Consider the following 21,144-nt stretch of genomic DNA (forward strand, 5'->3'; position numbering starts at 1 on the left):
ATTAAGTCCTGGTGCTCAAAAACGGCATTAGTGGCGCCCTTGATTTTACCATTGTATATGTACTGGGAGCTATCACCAACACCTAAAAGCTAAAAGCTGCAATATCTAAGCAGACACAATTTGCACCCAGCTCACACGCACTACCATTACTGTTTTGTGCCCATTTTATTCTATCACCGAGGCAGGCGACAGGAATGCACATTTGGTAACTTCTGCGCGAGAAGCCTGTGAAATATGAATGTGCACTTGTGAAAACTAGAGTGGACATCCTCTGCACTATAAGTTCACTATGATGTCAAACTTGATCACTGACTGCAGTGACAAGACAGAGTGTGTAGTTTGACACAGCTTCAGTATAAGGAATCTCCTCTTAGCAGGGACGTGGGAGGAATCACAACTGTACACAGCGGAGTGGAGGTCTGTGGGGTTATAAGAGGCACCTCACATCTCCTCAGACAGGTAAAACTAGGCCCTGTGCAGACAATGCGAAGCAGAAGGGGCACACTTCAGTTGCACGAGATGGCCATACGGTGGCGCTTTCATGCAGCCAGGCCTCTCGGTGCCAGCAGTCAGTCTAGCGCAGCCACCAGTCTGATGGAATCCCCCACCTGCTCCTAGTAACCGTCATCCGACTGGGAGCCAGTACTGGAACACATGCAGCAGCTGGCACCGGGGTGATGCTGAGCTTGCTGGAGTGAGTAGAAACAAGCATTTGCAATGCAATAGGTCTCGCATATGCAAGAGTTTAAGCTATTGGCATTGTAAAGGATAATGCCTTTTATTGATCGGTTTTGTTAACTAGCACAAATAAAAGGCATTGTCATTTACAATGCCAATAGCTCAAACTCTTGCAAATGCAAGATCTGTTTCACTTCAAAGAGGAGACTGCCATTGTCCTGAGCAGCTTGTAAAGTGAAAGTGCGCATGGCACGCTGAACGTTGCAGGAAAGCATGTCGTGCCTGAAGTAGGAAAAACTCATTAAAGAAATGAGTGCTTACAGACTAAATAAGACATACCGTGTAACAGATGTTAAAGGGTCAATCCTCGTAGGAGGTTACAAATGAAGACAAGGCGGTACTAAGGAGGGACTAGCAAGCCTACTGATGAATCAGAAGGCCGCATTTACAAAACAATGACAAGCCAATGAAAAATACGGGTGGAGCTTCAAGTCCATACTCTAATACAGTATGCCTCGAAGAGCTGCGCATGCGCTGCCCAGGCTTGACCTAAAAACAAAAGAAGTATTCAAGTTTTTGTCTTCGTTTTCCAATCTGCATTCTTGGATTAATAGAGACAAACTGCACAGTTTATGCAGTCTTCGCTTTCAAATGACGTTTATACAGTGAAGTACTAAGACAGATGTGCTCAGGACATCAAAGTGGCAAGAACAATACGGGCCATGCCAGCCTGTTTGTACTGACCCTAAACATACTAGCCTTCCCTGCCATTTTAAGATTTTGGCTGAAGGTAGTAGGATTGTTGTAGAGGAAAGACTTTTTTCAGTTGAGGCTTGTGAACCAGCCCTACCATTTTTCAGGTCATTGTAGGTTGTAGAATTCTAGATATATGGTTGGCACTATTTATTAATCACTCAGATGAGCTAAAACTTGATGCAATGGAGAGCTACCATTATGAGATCATGCTGTTATGAATGAGTTCCAACCACCATTTTATTTTTAGAAATTATTGCAACATGCCCATTTCAAACTAAATGCTAGACCATCCACCAGTTCTAACATTCCACAAAACCCCATTCACACTGAAGAGAGACATGAAAAATCTTTTACATAAGGCAGCATAACATTCAGACTTGTGTCTTAGACACTAATTTAGCAGAGTGCACGAACGTTAGCATAAGGCACTACATGAAATGTACCGTGAAAGAAGATAAAACAGAAGTTATTTACAAGGATTAAGGATTATCAAGGATTATCTCATATTTTCCCCATTAACCACAGAGGAATCCGGCTCTCTTACATGCACATGTAGAGAAGGTGAAAGAGTGTATGTGGAGGGGGGAGAGTAGTATGAAAGGGATTTTTTAGATTTCACTCGCACACACAGCCACACACACACACTTAAAAACACACATGCACCTTTGCATTCAGAGACTTTCCTCAGCCCACTCAGATTAATTATGTGAGCTACATGGTATCATGAAAGCAGAACACCATAGAAGCTCTACCAGCACAGCCAAATACATCAAAACTGTATTTCAATTCAATATCAGTCAGTCAACAAAAGTGCCATCACTCAAGTTACACGAACTGCACTGACTCTGCTCCTGATTTCAAAACACTAAGACTGCATTTATATTGTGTTGCATTCACAGACATAATAAGCTCAGCACGATCTCATGTTACGAAGACCGTACAGTCTCAGGGCAGACAGCAGAACTATGCCTCTAAAAGGTCAAAATAAACAGATACCAAAGAGTTCAAAGATCAAAAACTATCACGAAATTGAACAAATAAATAGTGGAATATTAAAATGTGCAATTTATAGCTATTTACAGTTAGGCTACGGAGTGTCTGCAGTCCCAGCTTGTCCATCAGCTTGCTTACGGCCATGGCATTGGGCAAATCTTGTTTGTTAGCAAAGACCAGCAGAACAGCTTCCCTTAGTTCATCCTCTTGTAACTAAAAGAAACAAGTAAAACCCAGATATTACCTTGATTTGCCCCCATTCAGTTCATCCTATTACAATGCGTCCCCGTCTTCGAACAATGACGTACCCATGGCTAATTCCCACATCCGGGTACCGGGGGAGGGGAGCCGGCTGGAGTGTTTCCGGGTCAGCAGAGGCGGCTGCTACAGGCAAGGGGTGCGCTGGGGACGCGGCATCCGCTTCCACTCGGTCTCGGAGCATGGCTGTTGGGTGCCATTTGAATTATGCAATCCAGGCCAGGTGATGCGGCGGAGATACCAGGGGAGTCGCGACAAAAGAGCCAGGTGATTGGTGTGTGTGCGCGCGTGTGTGTGTGAGAGAGCGCGTGTGTGAGCGAGAGCGCCCAGGAGAGTCAGCCCGCCAGCAGAAGTGCGTCTTCGAGGTTAAATCGCCGAGGTAATGCACGTAGCCACCCTCTCTCAGCCATTCCCAGGAAATCCACAACAATAGGTTTTTTGCTGAAGTAGCGCTATGCGCTGCTAACACCAGCGAGACCTAAAAATGCATAGTTCCGGCCCTATAAATTAAGTGCCGGTGCTGAGCACCGGAAACCAGTAGCACAAATAAAGCACTGCTTAAGAAGGATATAAAATGTCCTGCAGCCCTCAAAGCGAAACAAAACATTTGCAGACAACCTACTTTTACACACAACGCACATAATGATTCACAGCGCCGGGGGAGCCCTCTCTCATGCAGCAGCTGCACTCTTACACCTAGCGGTCATGCAAATGGTGCCAATGACAATACGTTTTTTCATCCCTCGCCCATCTCCCCAAATTTGGTTTCCAAGAGTGAGTCCCACATCAATCATTATAATACATTTGTCAGCTTCATACCAATTATTTTCAGGGAGAAAAATGGAAGCTGGGTTTACATCCACCCACCGCCCCAAAAAAATACTATATTGGGGAGCCGCAGCCAACGGCCAATAAGGCAAGGGAGCCGTGGGTTGAAAAAGTTTGGGAACCACTGGCCTAAACGAACACCAGGAATCAGACACCAATCATTTATGGGGCCAAAAGAAGCGACCACATCACTCCCATGTTGTCCTCCCTCCGCTGGCTCCCCATCGAGGCGAGAGCTATCTACAAGACTGCCTGCATCACCCATAAAGCCTTGCACTCCTCCTCTCCGCGCTACCTGGCGAATAAACTGAAACTCTCTGGAGGCTCTAGACCATCACGAAATGCGGAAAATCTACTGCTTGAACCTCCCACTTTCAAGAAGGAGAGATCGATGGCCCAATCCTTTTCAAGCAGCGCAGTGAGAATCTGGAACTCACTTCCGCCTCAGCTCCGGACCACCTCCTCCTCCCAAGCCTTCAAATCTGACCTCAAAGTTCTCCTTCTTCAAAGACATTTCCAAATGTAATTCATGCCCTCTCTGCTATCTGAAGGAAGCCCTTCAACTACTGAAAAACCTACTTTATTTGACTATGGAAGTGTCTTCCAAGTGTGTTCTTGTGGTTTGAAAGTCTGCCTCTTATTGCAGTATTGTCCTTCCTCCTGTGTCTGGGACTCGTGGGTGACTTGCACCCGTCACTCTCTCCGGTAACACACTGTTTTCTACCTCCTACATTTGTTTGTTTCGACACCTGCACAAGTGCCACCAGTGCCTACGTAACGTTTGTTCTTGTGCTGGAGTGTCCTCCATATATTGCAGTATTATACCTCTATATTTATTTTGCACGCTTTTTGTAACCTGCACACGTCACTTTTTCCTCCTGCAATGCACCGTTTGCTACCTCTTGTATTTTATTGACTCACGATTGTCACTTTTGTAATGCACCGTTTACTACCTCTTATACTTTTTGCTTCATTTAATGTAACATTTGCCTTTGTACTTTGCTCACTTGTAATGTTCTCATGTATCAGTTCTGTTCCTTTGTGAAGCGCTCTGACACCTTCGGGTAAAGTCCGCGCTATATAAAAATGCACAAATAAATAAATAAATAAATAAATAAACACCAGCCATCACCCTGGGATCCCACAAACACACCCACGGGGAATGAGATTTTATGGAATTGTTTGACTGTGGCGATTTCATTGTCTCTCTTTTGTTGTTCATAAAAAACAACAAAAAAATATGTTTAAAAAAACATAAAATCCAATAAAAATATTATTTAAGAAAACCACACACACATGGTTGGGCGCTTTGAGGTCTCCTCACCTCAGCTTGAGCACTGGTCAGTGGGGGCTGCAGGGCCTGGGGGAGAGGGGGGCACCGGGGGCCCGCCTGAGCCCGGCTGCCTGTGAGGAGTGGGCCCGGTGTGTTCTTCCCTCCCGAGTGACGCGCGCGCTCACGCCTCTGCACGAGCCACCATCGCGCGCGAGAACAAAACATCCATCACAGATATGCATGCGCAGGACCACGCGTCGCCGCTGCGCATGTGCGGAGTGAAGACACTACTTCCTATCGCAGAGCAATCACAGAGGGTTGGGGTCTTGCACGGAGGACAGACTGGGACCTGCCCTGGACAGAGGACGCTCAGTCTCACTGCGCCTGCGCAGAGGAAAGACACTTACCCCCAATCAACTAGGCCCTTTTAACTCGCCCTCTGCTGCAAGGAACAGTGTCTGTCCCCAGCGCATGCGCAGTTGTCCATGAACAGGCCTCCTTTTAACCCCGTGCTCATGGTTCAGTCCTGGCCTCAGGCTCAGCAGGGAGCACAACACCCAAACCACCCAGGTGAGGTATTTATTTACTTATTTTATTGAATGCATTTTTATAAAGCACGGACTTTACCCGACGGTGTCAGAGCTCTGTACAATAGAACCAGTTATGTTACAGGAATAGAACAAACAAAGCCATAGAGTAAAAAGGAAGACAATAACAAACACAGAATGTACAAATTAAAATATATGAGTATATATGACAAATTTACAATGACTAAAGAAGTTCTTGGCGAAAAATAGAAGGCCATAGAATCAAAACAACGCAGGCAAAAGGAACACACTCCCAAACGCAGCAAGCACAGGATGTACAAACACAAATATACATATATATGACAAATTACAATGACTAAAGAACTTCCTGGCGGGGTCTGAAGGAGCGAATTAGTTCTGAAAGTGTCTGGAATAGAAGAGATTTGAGGTCCGCTTTGAAGATCTGGATGGAGGTGATGGCACGGGGCAAAGGAGGAAGCGAGTTCCAGATTCTCGCCGCATTACCTGAGAACGATTGTCTGATGCTAGTAGGGTCTCGAGCGTGCTGTCACGGCATTCATTTTTTTATTTTTTGTTGTCTGCATCGATCATTAGACATGAATATTTTGTATCAAAAATGTTCATTGACTCTCATTGGTGTGGTTGGGTAACTATTTTGAAGGCCTCAGCAAACGTTGACATTTTTTTTGCCTGAAAAGTCTGTGTGATGAGAAGATCGACTTGAATTCCGTTTTTAGCTTTCACCAGAGTAAACGGGGTCAGCCCCGTCAATTAAAAGTAGCACAGTTTAAAAAACAAAAAAAATTGCAGAGTTTTATATAACTCGAACTTGACCCAAATCAGGTATCAGCGCGCTTTAGTTACGTTACACGAGGACACACATTCATTTTAGGCATGGGGAGATTAAGTGATTTGCCCAGAATCACAGGATGTTTAGCGTCGTTACCAAGACTCGAACCCAGATCCCCAGGTCCGAGGTTGAGCGCCCTAGCCGTTAGGCCAACTCCTCTCCCCGCAGTGAAAGAACACACTCAGTCAGCACTAACAACTGCGCTTCATTGCTACCTAGGCTGGGGCATGCACGGCAGAATCTGATTTGGCTAAAACTCCACCAAATATGTCTCAACCTCACTAGTGCCTCACTAACCAGGTAGCGGTCAGCCAATGCCCATCAGATAAACAAGCCTTGGCTTAGCCAGTAGGTCTCACCTTTGGAACCTTATAAGTGTTTAGTTAGCCAGCACAATGTCCTTGGTGCAACAACATCAACTGTTGCATGGGTAAATACTTATAAGGTCCCAAAGGCAAGACCTATTGGCTATGCCAATGCTTGTTTTCATTGGTTCCTGTTTGTGCCTTTTAGAGATGCATGCTTCTGTTTACTCCTCGTGTCTAACTACTCCCGCCTTTTGTTGATCTAGATCACGGATACTCAAATTTTCCTGGGGGCCGCAAAGTTTGGTCTATGGTGCAAACGAGGGCCGCACTGATGCCAGTAGGGTTGTTAAGTCTGGGTAGGAAAAACCCAAGTAGGACCCTAAGGTCATCAGAGGATCTTCTTATGCAACACAGCAGAAAAAAAAGAGCAAGCTAGGGAGAAAGGTCCTTCAAGCATTTGGTTCCTAAAATGTGGAACACACTACCCAGGGACATGCGCATGATAACCAACGAATTAGAATTCAGGAAAAGACTCAAAACATTGCTCTTTCCCTAAAAACTCCCGATCTCAGGCAACTTCACTTAGTCCACTGTAGTTATGTTTCTCTTAGCGCTGGGAAGCCTACGGGCAGCTATGCACTTTACAAATACGTAAACATCTTATCTGAGCCTAAAAAACATTATTAATTGCAGATGAGCAGCCCCTCCCTCTGAATGTCGGTTCAGGGGGGGCATTATCTTTTGTAGTTGCATCAATTTCTATAACATTAATTAAGTTAAGGGTGTTCAAATGGTCCATTAGCTCTCTACCCCTATTGCATGTTTGTCTGCTGCTGTGTGAATATTCGCTTGACCATGAGTAAGATAGCTTAGCATTAAAATCGCCCCCAGACAGATTCCTACTGACTTGAAAGAGTCTTTGGATTTTCCAATAGATGCAATAAATGTAATCACATTTATAAAATGCATATTTGGAACAGAATGAAAATCATTGTTATAAAAATTAATTATCCAAAAGGAAATTCCCCTATTAAATAATATGCCTTGAACATTATTGTTATGTGTATGTACAGTTTTTATGCATCCTCCTGTCGTAATATTGACCCAGATTGATAAACCCCCAAATGGTCGCCCCTGCTTGAGGATTGTTGCTAGGATATTATGGCATTCAAACCCCTCAATATGCAATTCTTGTGTGGCCCATGTTTCCTGATATAAAAGGATATCTTGGTCTTTAATAAGTTGTACCCAATCTAGCTGGTGAAGTTTAGAGTACAACCTTGCAACATTCCAGCTTAAGATACGGATGTCTGAACTTGCTGAGGCCTTCGTTTGCATAGGGGGGATAAGTGGGTTGTGGGAATAATATACTCAGTTACTGGCAGGGCATGAGCTAACCTAATAGCAGGATCAGTATTTTCCCCAAAAGTTGATATCAGTCTTGTGTCTCTAATCCAGACAAGGCCTGGAACCTATTAGAGGTAGTAATTCAAGAGGAATTGTTGGTGAAAGGAGCATGACTTGGTTCGTAGAAATAACCAAGGGGTAGTGTGCATATGTTAGTGCTATTAGGTGTTATAAATTCGCAACCCCTTAGTAGGTGTCTCACCAAAGAAGGTCTGCGAAAGTTAATTATAATACTGTCCCCTTCGATATTTTTTGTAGATGCACTGACTCACCCAACCCAGCGTGCCATAATAATATCCTTTATTTCGGATACATGGAAGTTTCTATGCCTTGATAGCCAGTCCGCACATTTATTGCATAGCTGGTCCCATGACTCATGCTGATCCCTCTTTAAAGTAGGTACTCCTGGCAGTACCAACACATGAGGGCAAGTAGCGGGCGGCAGACTAAGGACATCCTGATTAGCCATTCATACATGGGGCGGCAGGAACATTAATGCACGAGGTACTAGACAACCTGTTCTGATTCGAGCCCCTGGGCCTTTTTAACCCATTAGCACCATCCCTGGTGGTGTTGGTATTTGAAATGGTTATTGGTATAGGGGCCTGGGGGGGAGGAGTGATTTCTATCTATAGGCAATTGAGGCAGCCCCTTGATTGATCGTATATCGGGTGAAGGGTGATTGCAGGGGCAGTAACTCTGGCGGTTTGCCACACAATTTCGGCATCTAAAATACTCATACCTACACCTACGCTACCGATGGCCCTGCTCCCATCAACCTCTTTGATTTCGGCCACCTTTTCTCCCATTATCCCCTTAAAACGTTTGGTTACTAAAATAGCCACCTGCCTTCTTTTCCAGGGTAGATGAAAAGAACTGCTGGGGAAAGAGTCATTACCTCATTCTATGCCAATCTTTGGAGAGGAGCTGCGTCTCCTGGAGGAGGCACACATCTGCCTCCATGTTATCCAGGTAGGAAAGGATGGACCTCCTTTTATTGGGATTGTTGAGACCTCTTGCATTGAGAGTGAGAATTTTCAGTGTGGGCTGGGAAATAGTGTGTCATAGTGAGTGCACCAGGTATTTTAAAACAGGCCAAGTGTCGACAAGCTCAGGTTGCCCTACTATTCCTGCAAAGGGCCAATGATCCCCTCACGTTGTTTTGTGTTATGAATTTCATCAAGGTTGCTTTATGGTTGAGGAATACAAGAGGGTTGTGCTGACTGAATTTCTTGTTAATCACTTTTTAAATTGTATTCTGCAGTGGGCATGTGATGTTTATGAACTGTATTTTTTTATTGTCCCTGTTATTGTGTAAATATGAACTTTTATGGTGTTTTTTAAATACTGAATAAAGGATTATTGATTGATTGATTGATTGATCAATTCAACATTGTCCAATTTAAATTTGCAGTCAAGAGCATCTGTTAAATTAATAGGTGACAATTTTTTAGCAACCATAATGCATATTTCATATACTATCTACTAAAGAATAAAAAGTGTAAAAGTGTTTTACCGCTGTGACCATCACATGGACATGGCAGGGAGTCATGTTTTGTGTTATAGCTATAGGGAAAACAAAGCAAATATCTTACTGTCCCAGCTCTTAGACGGAATAGGAGGCCTCTCTCACATTGGATGGGTGGTGCAATATAACTTGGTAGACAATGCTCAGGGTACGCAATTGATATACATTTTGCAACAGTTTGTTTATTCAATTCCCTTTCTAGTCTTTCCGCGCTATAAAGTGCGTACAGTGCTGTCTTTAAAACTTTTTTGTCCATTGTTACAGCTGTGTTTGAATTGGCAAACAGTCTACCAAGGTTAACGCTTTCCAGACTCTTGACTACCCCAGGAAGCCATGGATTATCCATCCCTTTCTCACAGCAAAGACTACCATCTATTATGTCCCTTGTGAGAGAAGCCTCGGGATTCTTCATTATGGATAGCCAAAATTGTGCAGGGCGGGCCCTTATGATGTCTTCAATGTATCCTAATTTCAGTTCGCCTTGACATACGTACGGAGGGGTTGAGATTGGAGCGCCCAAGAGTTTTCTACGAAATCTATTTTCCGCTGATTGGACGCAAGAGCATTTGGCAACACCCCATACCTCTGCCCCATAGATAGCTATTGGTACACACTGGATCTTAAAAATCTTTAAAAAGGCTGGAATTGTTCCCGGTCTTTTAGGGCAGAGGAGACTGAGAATTGAGTTAAAAGCCCTAGAGAACTTACTTTTACAATATGCCAAGTATTCACACCAAGTGCCATTCGCAGCGAAGACCATTCCCAGATACGGTAAACTAGTAGTGCAAGTTAATTTTTGGTCGCCAACAGAGATAAAATTCAAAGGACATTTCCTTGCCCCACAAGGCATTATAAAAGATTTCTTAAAATGTGTGCATAAATCTAGGCCGGACATAAAATCTGTGAAACGTCGAACTAAAGAGCATTGTGCATTTGATGTGCGACCAATTAAAACCGCATCATCTGTGTATAAAAGCACTGGGAGAGGTTTGCCTTGAATTCTGGGAACATCATTAGTTAGTGTGATTAGTGATTTATGTCAATTGTTTATATATATGATAAATAGAAAAGGAGCCAGAACACACCCCTGTCTGACCCCTCTATCTACACTGATGTAATTGGAAACTTCTCCCCCACCCCCAATCCTGACCCGCGCTTTCAGGTCCGCATGGAGATAGGCCAAAAAATGAACAAGGGCCTCATCCAGTCCATATTCTAAAAGGATGGACCATAGACGGGACCTATTGACAAAATCAAAAGCTGAGGACAGGTCCATAAAAGCTAAGTAAAGTGGCGAGTGCTGTACAATAGTGTACTTCCCTATGATCAAATTAAGATTAGGACTTTGCTCGTTTGTGCCAACTTTACCCCTGAAACCTAGTTGGCATTGTTCTAAAATCTGGTTGTCCTCTGTCCAGGTTAAAATGTTGGTGTATAAAACTCTGCCTAAAATTTTAAGGGTGCTATCTATGAGGGAGATCGGTCTACAGCAACAAGGTTGTGTGCAATCGCCCTTTTTAAAAAAAAATGGGAACGATCGTGCTAGTAGACCATGTCTTAGGCAGTGGGGCATTGGTTAGAATATTAAAAATATTTAACAGTGGGGCCAACAAATCTTGTTTATATTTAATAAGATCGATGGGCATCCCATCAGAGCCTGGAGTTTTATTGCCCGCACTCTGACATATAGCCACATCAACCTCGTTTATTGATAATGAGACTCAAGGTGGCACCCTGTTAATAAAAGGGTCGGATTAAAAAGCAGGCACTTGGTAAATAGTGGAAAAGTGACTTTCCCAGGTAGCGCTGATTATGTTGCAGCTGATGGGAGTTAACAGTTGTCCTCATTAATGGTAATCCAAAATATATTCCCATTATTTAAGCTGGCAGCATTAATGAGCGCATCCCAGTGCTCACCTAATAATTGTCCCTTCCTATTAGCAATAGCCTGCTTATATGTCAACCTTAAGGACTTGACCAAATCATTACACCTAGGGCTTTGAGATAGGGCCTTGCGGAGCTTCCTGTTGACAATTGAGCACTCTTGATTGAACCATCTAGGTTCGGCAGTACTGTACAAATGGGTTTAGAACAGCAAGGGTTTAATGGCTGCACTGAATTCGGTAAAGGCGCTGATAGCCACTGGGTGTGCAACAGGGCCTCTAAACAGATGTTAATAAGATTCATGTTTCCCCTAGCCATAGAACTGAATAGGTCTGCGTTATTAATGCCTCGACATACCAGCCTGAGGTTATCTGTGGATGGTGATATATCTCCAGCACCACATTCTGTCTGAGGCGTTGGAACTAGAGACATCTGTAACGTTACTTGTATTGAGTTATGATCCCCAAAGATTGTGGCCATAATTTCGGCTTTAAGCAAGCTTGCTTCTAAAGCGGGGGGGGGGATAAAAAAACATTATCAATTGTATGTGAACAGCCCCTCCCTCTGAATGTCGGTTCAGGGGGGGCATTATCTTTTGTAGTTGCATCAATTTCTATAACATTAATTAAGTTAAGGGTGTTCAAATAGTCAATTAGCTCTCTTCCCCTATTGCATGTTTGTCTGCTGCTGTGTGAATATTCGCTTGACCATGAGTAAGATAGCTTAGCATTAAAATCGCCCCCAGACAGATTCCTACTGACTTGAAAGAGTCTTTGGATTTTCCAATAGATGCAATAAAATTAATCACATTTATAAAATGCATATTTGGAACAGAATGAAAATCATTGTTATAAAAATAAATTATCCAAAAGGAAATTCCCCTATTAAATAATATGCCTAGAAAATTATTGTTATCTGTATGTACAGCTTTTATGCATCCCCCTGTCTTAATATTGACCCAGATTGATGAAGCCCCCCCCTGCTTGGGGGTTGTTGCTAGGATATTATGGCATTCAAACCCCTCAATATGCAATTCTTGATTGGCCCATGTTAACTGAAATAAAAGGATATCTTGGTCTTTAATAAGTTGTACCCAATCTGGCTGGTGAAGTTTAGAGTACAACCTTGCAACATTCCAGCTTAAGATACGGAAGCCTGAACTTGCTGAGGCCTTCGTTTGCATAGGAGGGATAAGTGGGTTGTGGGAATAGTACACTCAGTTACTGGCAGGGCATGAGGTAACCTAATAGCAGGATCAGTATTTTCCCCAAAAGTTGATAGTCAGTCTTGTGTCTCTAATCCAGACAAGGCCTGGAACCTCTTAGAGGTAGTAACTCAAGAGGGATTGTTGGTGAAAGGAGCATGACTTGGTTTGTAGAAATAACCAAGGGGTAGTGCGCATATGTTAGTGCTATTATGTGTTATGAATTCGCAACCCCTTAGTAGGTGTCTCACCAAAGAAGGTCTGCGAAAGTTAATTAGAATACTGTCCCCTTCGATATTTTTTGTAGATGCACTGACTCACCCAACCCTGCGTGCCATAATAATATCCTTTATTTTGGATACATGGACTGACTGACTGACTGACTGAATTATTTTTAAAGCGCTCTTATGCCGAGACGTCTTGGCGCTGTAGCAGGTAAGCTTCTATGCCTTGATAGCCAGTCTGCACATTTAATGCGTAGCTGGCCCCATGACTCATGTTGAGCCCTCTTTAAAGTAGGTACTCCTGCCAGTACCAACACAGAAGGGCAAGCAGCGGGCGGCAGACTCAGGACATCCTGATTAGCCATTCATACTTGGGGCGGCAGGAACATTAATGCACGAGGTACTAGACAACCTGTTCTGATTCGATCCCCTGGGCCTGTTTAACCTATTAGCACCATCTCTGGTGGGGTTGGTATTTGAAATGGTTATTGGTAAAGGGGTTGTGGGGGGAGAACCTGTTTCTATCTATAGGTAATTGAGGCAGCCCCTGGATTGATCGTATAAAAGGTATAGGGTGATTGCAAGAGCAGTAACTGGCGGTTTGCGACACAATTTTGCATCTAAAATACTCATTCCAACACCTACACTATTGATGGCCCTGCTCCCATCAACCTCTTTGATTTCGGCCACCTTTTCCCCCACTGTCCCCTTAAAACGTTTGGCTACAAAAAATAGCCACCCGCCTTCTTATCCAGGGTAGATGAAAAGAACTGCTGGGGAAAGAGTTGTGACCTCATTCTATGCCAATCTTTGGAGAGGAGCTGTGTCTCCTGGAGGAGGTCCACATCTGCCTCCATTTTATCCAGGTAGGAAAGGATGGACCTCCTTTTATTGGGATTGTTGAGACCTCTCACATTGAGAGTGAGAATTTTCAGTGTGGGCTGGGAAATAGCGTGCCATAGTGAGTGCACCAGCTTTAGCCTGTATTTGGGTCCCTGTGATCCCTTTTCCCCCTGAGCCCCCAACGTCTGCCCGGCCTCCATTGCCCTTTGATCCTCTCTTCAACGTCTTTAACCTGCATACCAGTTCTCCACCCTCCCCTCCCTAACTCCAACTTAGAAACCCATTAACCTCAAATTGTCCTGGGCCCGCCTTTCGTGCGTGCGCGTCCTTGGAAGTCGGAATAGTTGGGAACATGTGTGGCTTGTTCCCCGTGTCGCTGCACTCCCCGTGTCTCTACGCTCCCAGCAGATTTCTTCGCCGCCCACCCAGCCTTGCAAATGTCACTTATCTGTCCCTCAGTCGTTCACGGTGTCATCATAGTGGAATGTCTCTTTCGACAATGTCTCCAGCACTGCCAGAATTTCTCGTGCCATGGTCTTGGGGTCCGGTCTCGTTGCTCACTCTGTGCTACGCCTCCCGTAGACCTTATGCCATCTTTCTCGAGGAGTTTTGGTCTGTGGGCCCTCTGTCTCCTCCTGGATTGGATTCTCAATGCCCAGCACCGGGTAAGTGTCCTGCATGGATCTGAGCTGGAGGAGTATGCCCTGCCATATGAAAATAAGCCAGAAAGGGTGACCCAAAGAATACGGTAATCCTTGATTTCGAAGACGCATAGTTGCTACTCGGAACTCCCTACACTTTTGAAGGGGTATAAGAGCCAGGTCCTGGTACAAAGCTATGGAGGGGTCCTAATATCTTAGTGGTTGCTTGTCCCTGGCAGCACGTAGCATACACTCTTTTAGTTGAAAGTCTGAAATGTAAGCCAAAATATCCGGTGGGGCGCCCAGTATGCTCCTGAAGAGACCCTGCAGGTATTGTGTGATGTCTGGCCCTTCTTCTTTAGGTGGAACTCCCTTAACACGGATGTTGTTTCACCGAGACTGATTCTCCAGGTCTTCTCTGTGTGCCTGGAGATCGATCTGTTGAGCCTTGAGCCAGACTATCTCTTGCTGTAGATGCTCCACCTCCTATTCCTGGGCTTGCTCCTGATCCTCGATGGAGGCAATACGGTCCCCAGCGGCATCGACGTCCCGCCTTATCAAAAGGCGGTACATTGATGCCATTTGGGAACGTGTGGCCTCCATCGGTTATCTCCTTCATCTCCCCCGCTATTTCCCTTTACAGCGTCTGCAAGTCACCTTGTAATGCACCGAATAGAGACTCTAAAAAGGCGTGGGTAACTGGAGCTTCAGAGGTGTCCACATCTTGGCTGATTTGTGTCATTGGGGAGAGCCTCCCTTCTCCGCTCCCGGTCATCGGGAGCTTGGTCAGCATCTTTTTTATATTCTGATCCTTCTTGCTTCTCGCCGAGGACATGGCTGCTATATCTCTTACCACATCACCAGACCCGCATACATTGTCGTGGGGGTCCCAACCCCAGTGGGTGGCTGTCACCGGGTTGTCCTCCCGCTGAGCTCCACTACGCTGTTGCTTGATGGTGAGGGCCCTAGGTGTCACTCCCTTTCAGTCTTGTGCGGGCCATGCTGTCTTCGACCGTCTGCTATTGCCCTGCTGGGCATCTGATGCTTGTTCTCAATACTCTAAGCACTTTGCGCCCGAACCTGCTGTGAATCCCCCTGTAGGCCAGCAGCCCTATCTGAGCCTGGAGCACTAGATGTCTTCTAGTACCACTGCGGCTAATTCCTGCATTATGTGCTTGCAGGCCGTGGCCTCCGGTTTCCTCTGACTTGGCAGTCAGCTCCAGAGAGACTAATCCATGCCCGGGCCCCTCATCCATTGGCACCTTGTGATTCTTACAGCGTTACAGTTCATATCTCATTCCCCTTATTGGATTTTGTCATTTTAGTGTCATTTTGTTCAATACACTTTACTTTATTTTTCGATTTCTTTTTTGGTTTTTTATTGTTTTGCATTTTGACTTTTAGTTTTTTGGTTTCTGCATACATATTTTACATATTTCCTTAAGTTAAGCCTGCCTGTTCGGTGCTTAGGTACCAGGTGGTTGATCCTAGGTTAATTGAATGGCTTTGAAAGTTCACTCTGACAACGGTTGTGATTGTTCCACATCTACCGCAAATAATAATTCAGTTTCTTGCAGAAACTGTCTAACATTATCTGCAAAACAGGCAGTTGATAACCTACCAGGGTTGAAGCACCATGTGGACAGATTGAAATATGGGATGAGTATTGTGTGGCAATAGAATCTCTAAAAAACCTCAGTTTGCAGATGAACCAAGAATTACGCTTGAATGTCATAACTTTTTAAAACAAGGTAGTCAGGAAAGTGTGGCGAATATATTGCAGCATTTTGACAGCCCCAAGCAAATTTGAGAACAGAGTGGATGTATGTTGCAGAAACGAGTCTGTTCACCCAATGCGAGTGGTGATATCCGCTTTGCAGATCTGCCTGAAGTTATGATGCTGCTGACAGTGTCTGCTAAAAGCGATGGCGTGACTGGTGGAACTATAAAGCCAAATAAGTGAAATCTATCTTCCGACACCGCAGTCTTCGTGACTGAGACCAGTAATGCTGAAGACACTGAGACTCACAGCAGTAATTTCTCCTTTCAGAGCGTTATTGCTGCAGATGGAGTGAAGCCAAGAAGTAAGCACATTACTAAGGTACCAACAAAGTTTAATATTATTAATTTGTATTAACTGTTTCTCTTTTGCAGCATTTGGAAATGCATTTTCTTATTTTGTTGCTTTTTGGTTCGTTTTTTATTGTAGGCTGTTATATTCTGTTTAAAGGGAAAGATGTTGTAGTGTGTGACCTTAATGCTGCAGTTTGCATTTCATTACCATCATTTGCTTATCCTGGAGAATCTCCAGGGTGGAGGAGTTTTGCTGTTCCAGAGTTCTTTCTTCAGCTTCTGGGCAGTTGTCACTCTGTGGCTATCTGTGGTCCTGTTCCTCTGCTCTTCTTGTAGTAGCTCCTATCAGAGCTTCATCCCCCCGCCAACGATAATAAGATGCCAGCACACAACACAGCCTATGATGTGCTACGTCTATCTGCTCGGCGCAGTTAGAGCGCGGATAAAGTTCTCCGCACCTATCAGGCTGTGAATGTAACCTAAAGGCTTAAGATGAAATGAAGAGCTTACCTCCTTCCTGAGTGGCTCCAGACTGCTGTGTGCAGACCCGATAGCTGGTAGCACCCTGGAGTATGTATGTATAAATCAGATTATGTTGAAGTAACTTGCAATATAGTGGCAGGCAGCACCCTGCCATAGAGTAGGATTTCTCATAGTATTTTATTTCCTGGCACATTAATGGAGATTGTCTTTTAACTGGCAGAAGAACAACAATGACCATACATTTTTCTGGGTTTGTCTTTAAAATGACGTACACATTAGGAATGGCATTTCGTTCTGCTGGAATAATAACACACGTTATCTTGCACTCTGCTATGATGTTGCATAGATTGTTGGCTGCAATGCTTCATTCAAACGTGATTTCTACAGGGCACATACATGATTTGCTGCTGTAGGGAAATAATGATCCTGTGTACTGTGGCAGACTCCGAAATATTGAAAAACTTCATGACTTCCCTTTCAGCACTTCATAGTAAAACCTTTCAATTTTTGACTCGATCATTTGGCAGAAACATAACTTAGTACCATTAATAGAGTTGTGATGGGCAACATTCATGTGGAGTTAGGACTGGCTCGACCAGAGTGCTTGCTGACTTGGAGGAGCATGGAGTTGACCACCTTGCCTGGTCTGGTGTGGAACCAAGCCAGCGATGCTTTGCTGTAGGCTCATTTGCCCTGATAGCTGGTCAACAGTTTGAGGAGAAGGAGGTGAAGAGCTGGCATTTCAGTACATCCCTGAGAAGTGAGCTTTGAGTCGATGTAGTGTTCCTCTTATACCACGTGCAATTCACCCTCTCCAAAGCCTCAAGAATTCCTGGGTGTGAAGGGCAGCTGATTCTGATTGGGTGCTTGATAGTTTTCCAGAAACTCATGTTCTTGATAGTTCATGTTTGTCAGTAGTTAATGAAACACGTCCAGGTGTTTAATCTCTTCAGTGACACAAGCTGCAATAAAAGTTTCTTTGTCGTTGCAAAAAAAATGAATCGCCAACGAGCCTCTGTAGGTCAAAGAATGGAAGGGTAGGGAAACTGTCAGTCATCTCACTGCTAAGCAGAGCCATGTCCTGCTTCATCCTCCGTCAGGCCTCTGATTTTGACCAACATCGCTTAGAACACTGGGACTTTAGAGACCATCCTTTTAATGAGAAAAACAAAACTACAAGTCCCATAAGCAATAGTGGTGGAAGGTGTCACACATGACCTGGGACAACATCCGATTCAGCACATCCAGTTCCATTTTTTAAGTATTTGACACAATATTGAATTTATAACCTTTGTTTTTTATGGACATGAGTCACCAGAATTCTAAAAACGTCCAGGACAGAAATGGAATGGAGTCCGTTCCATTTGCAGATGGCTGGCCCTACGCAGCAAGGCCTGACTGTTGCCCACGAGGTTTTCTATTGAAAATGGAGAGTTTGTCGATCTATTTCAAACGCGGAGATCAGATAAACGGGTACTGAAACATTACCGTTGAGGGCAGAGTGGACTGCGCACTGAGGGGCACCCGAAGAGCGGTTTCACAACGCAGCAATACACATCCAAACCTACATATCACATGGTCAAGCTTCATTTAGACCCTGTAGAAGAAGATTTTTTTATTGGAGACTTTTGCCCAACCACAAAAATCTACTCATGTCGTACCCATGCTACAAGGCCTCCTTAGACATGCTCCTGAGGTGTTCAAATACCCAGTTAGAGCTAGGGGTCTTAACCCCAGAGTAGATCAAAAATACAAGGCAGCTCCCAGTTACCCAATGTACATTAAGGGCCAACTTCCCTTAGATTCACTAGTAGTTGCCAATGCACGCAAAAGAGCAAACTCCCAAGGGTCAGGTGACACACCACCTCCTGACAAAGAATCCAAGTTATTAGACGCGTCAGGTTAACGTATGGCTTCTCAAGCTGCTAATTCTTGGAAAATAGCAAACACACAAGCCCTTCTAGCAAGATACGATAGTGCTCACTATGAAGAGCTGGAAAAGCTCATTCAACATCTGCCCCAAGAATATAAGGACAAAGCCAATGACCTTATACAAGAAGGCAAACACATTAACCACTACCTCAATCAAATGTGCGCTTGACACAGCTGTCACCGCGTTACGTGCAATAAATACTAGTGTTCTGCTTCATAGACACTCCTGGCTCAGGGTATCTGGATTTAAGCAAGAGTGCAAAATACGATCCTAAATCAACCTTTTGATCAACAGCACCTCTTTGGACCTGCAGTTGACGCATCTCTAAAAAAAAAAAAAAAAGATACAAACAGCAAAGTCTATGGGCGCCTTACAGTCACCATCTGCCAGAGGCTCCCTTCGTCGCTCCTTTTATAGAGCCAGTTCCAAAACTAATACATAAGAACACCCACATCATCCTATAAAAGTCCCAACCAGGGCTCCTTTTCTAGGGGATACAATAGAGGAGGTTACAGAGGTAACAACAATAAGGGTAGAGGCAGAGGTAATAACACCCGCATCTCCCCTAACAATAAAGAGTGACTTCCCTGCGCTTCCCCCCGATCAGCCCACTCCGGTCGGGGGACGCATCTCACAGTTCCTACCTGTCTGGAATTCCATCACAACAGACAGGTGGGTAAGACAAATTATCCAGTATGGTTATTGCCTGGAACTCACTTCTACTCCCCCCCAACATTCCTCCAAGACCGTGTCCAATGTCATTAGAACACCTAACGCTCCTCAAACAGGAAGTCTTAGCAATGTTGCAAAAAGATGCAATAGAGCCAGTTTCTCTAATTCATCAGGGGACAGGAGTCTACTCCCTTTTTTCCTAATCCCAAAAAAGGACGGCTCTCTAAGACCAATACTGGACCTCAGACCGCTCAACGTTTACATTCAATCAGACCACTTCCACATGGTCACAAGTGCTTCCACTACTACAGCAAGGCAACTTTCTCTCCACTATAGATCTAAAAGATGCCTACTTCCACATTCCAATACATCTCGCTCAAAGGAAGTATCTCAGATTTGTGGTAGATGGTCAACACTACCAGTTCAAGGTGCTCCCATTCGGAGTCACCACAGCACCCAGGGTTTTCACCAAATGCCTTGCGGTAGTTACAGCCCATCTCAGAAGACAACAAATTCATGTCTTCCCCTATCTAGACGATTGGCTCACTCCGGACAATACAGTTGCTTCACAGTCTGGGATCCACAGTAAATCTAGACAAATCCCACCTCCAACCGTCTACAATGCAACAATATCTAGGGGCAACAGTGAATACTTCTACAGCCCTAGCATATCCCAATCCCATCAGGATAAATGCTATATAAAACCTAGTTCAAAGATTTCAGCAACAGCACTCACTATCAGCAAGAGTGTTCATGCAGCAAATAGGTATGATGGCATCTTGCATTTTTCTCGTCCCTCATGCAAGATTGCAAATGCGCCCATTACAAGAATGTCTAGCACGCCAGTGGAACCAAGCTCAAGGTCAACTAACAGATCTGATGTTGGTGGACGACCGCACCCATCACTCTCTGCAGTGGTGGATTACAAATTTTTTTTCCAAAGGACGGTCGTTCCTCGAGCTAGTTCCACAGGTAGGGCTAACAACAGGTGCATCGCTCACCGGCTGGGGAGCACATCTCCAAAACCATACCATTCAAGGTTTATGGAACTCTCAACAAAAGCAATTCCACATTAACTACCTGGAATTGTTGCCAATCTCTCTAGCGCTGGAGTCGTTTCAACCACAACTCCTAGGCAAAGCTGTCCTAAGTCGTACAGACAACATGACAGCAATGCATTACATACAAAAACAGGTGGGGGACACACTCTCCCCAGTTACCCCGTCTAGCACAGAGCAACTGGAGGTGGGCCATTCCACGGAAAATATACCTCCTAGCAGAACATCTATCAGGAGTACACAATCAAATAGCGGATCTTGTCAGTCGCCAAACACAACAGATCCACAAATGGTAACTTCATCCTCAAATACTTCTTCCTTTCTTTCACATGTGGGGAGAGCCAGACATAGAGCTGTTCGCCACACGCCAAAAAGCAACATGCCCAAGCTTCGCATCCAGACTAATGGGTCCTCCATTTGAACCTTTACACAAATGTGAACTACAGTACCTTACTTGGAAAGTAGCTTTTTTAGTCGCCATCACTTCTCTCAGAAGAGTGAGCGAACTCCAGGCATTAACCATACAAGAACATTTTTTCAAATCTTATCATAACAAAGTAGTTCTTAGAACAAACTCAAATTTTTTACCCAAAGTAGTATCTGCCTTTCATCCAAACCAGTCTGTTGAACTACCAGTATTCTTCCCCCAACCAGACTCAGTGGCAGAGAGAACTCTACACACCCTTGATGTTAAAAGAGCAT

Source organism: Lissotriton helveticus, chromosome 1_2, assembly GCF_964261635.1.
Source record: "Lissotriton helveticus chromosome 1_2, aLisHel1.1, whole genome shotgun sequence".
Taxonomy (NCBI): Eukaryota; Metazoa; Chordata; class Amphibia; order Caudata; family Salamandridae; genus Lissotriton; species Lissotriton helveticus.